This window comes from Trachymyrmex cornetzi, unplaced genomic scaffold, assembly GCF_001594075.2.
Source record: "Trachymyrmex cornetzi isolate Tcor2-1 unplaced genomic scaffold, Tcor1.1 scaffold1864, whole genome shotgun sequence".
NCBI classification, from domain to species: domain Eukaryota; kingdom Metazoa; phylum Arthropoda; class Insecta; order Hymenoptera; family Formicidae; genus Trachymyrmex; species Trachymyrmex cornetzi.
The window spans coordinates 12,511-13,560 of record NW_017296489.1 but is presented as its reverse complement, the minus strand read 5'-3'; positions in this window follow the sequence as shown (position 1 = coordinate 13,560).

The following is a 1,050-nucleotide window of genomic DNA, read 5'->3' as shown; positions in this document are numbered from 1 at the left end:
GCTGCCACACGTTGACGGCGTGCGCGTAATCACTCTCAGATACCGTGCTGTCAGTCAATGAGCTGTAAAATTACTCGCGAGATGGCAAGCGTAATTCGTTCAATTTTTCGCTGCAGTCAATGTACTCGTACGGAAAAACGCCCTTTCGAGTCAAAAGATTAAAATTTTCTTCGGATAAATGGGAAAATTCCCGTCGCAGTACCCGCAGCTTATCATTGTTGAGAAAAGATGACAATTTGTCCAAACTTGAAGCGAGAAATCTATATGAATCTATGAAACGTAGGTAATTGCACACAATTTTTTTGATCAATTTTTGTACTATCGACATGTTTAGTAAAAAATATATATTTTTCTTTAGTTATTGGAAGGAGATCTACGCGTCCTTCATACGTGGTTGCAATTTCCTTGATAATAAAATGAACGTCGTAACCGGATAAGTTATGAAAGACTACAGGTATGCAACGCGAATCTCGGTAATTTAAATTACAATTTGAAGTGCGCGGGGCCTCTGTATCGCCCAGTGAGGTGGCAGTGATCGCGTACTCGCGTATCGTCTGGTGTAAACGGTTTCTCGCACACGTGACAGTGCGAGGCGCTGTTAAATTTTTCCCAGTCGTCGCGCGTGAAATCTGCCATGGGAACATTGGCCAAAATTATCGTCTGTACACTATGCGCTAACTGTCTTCCGCGAACCACGCTATACAGTCTTTGTCGCGGCGGAAACGATAGCCCGACAGTGAGCTGTCGTAGGAACATTGCACGTAATACCTACGCTGAAGACGTTGTGATGCTGGTACGTGTGCGTAACGGATTGTGAACCGCTATCCGTTTTCTCCAACGCACACTCAAGATCGGCGTAGACTACGAACGGGACGCGCTCTTTCCTGCAGTGGTTGCGGAAGCTCAGCCATTTGTCGTCCTCGCTCGGCAGCCTTATCGCACAATCGTTAATTTTTTCGCAATCCTCGCTATGGGTCTCCAGTTTTGCGCTCGTGCTAAAGTAGTGAAGGCATCTGGAATCAATTATTATTATTATTATTATATTATTAT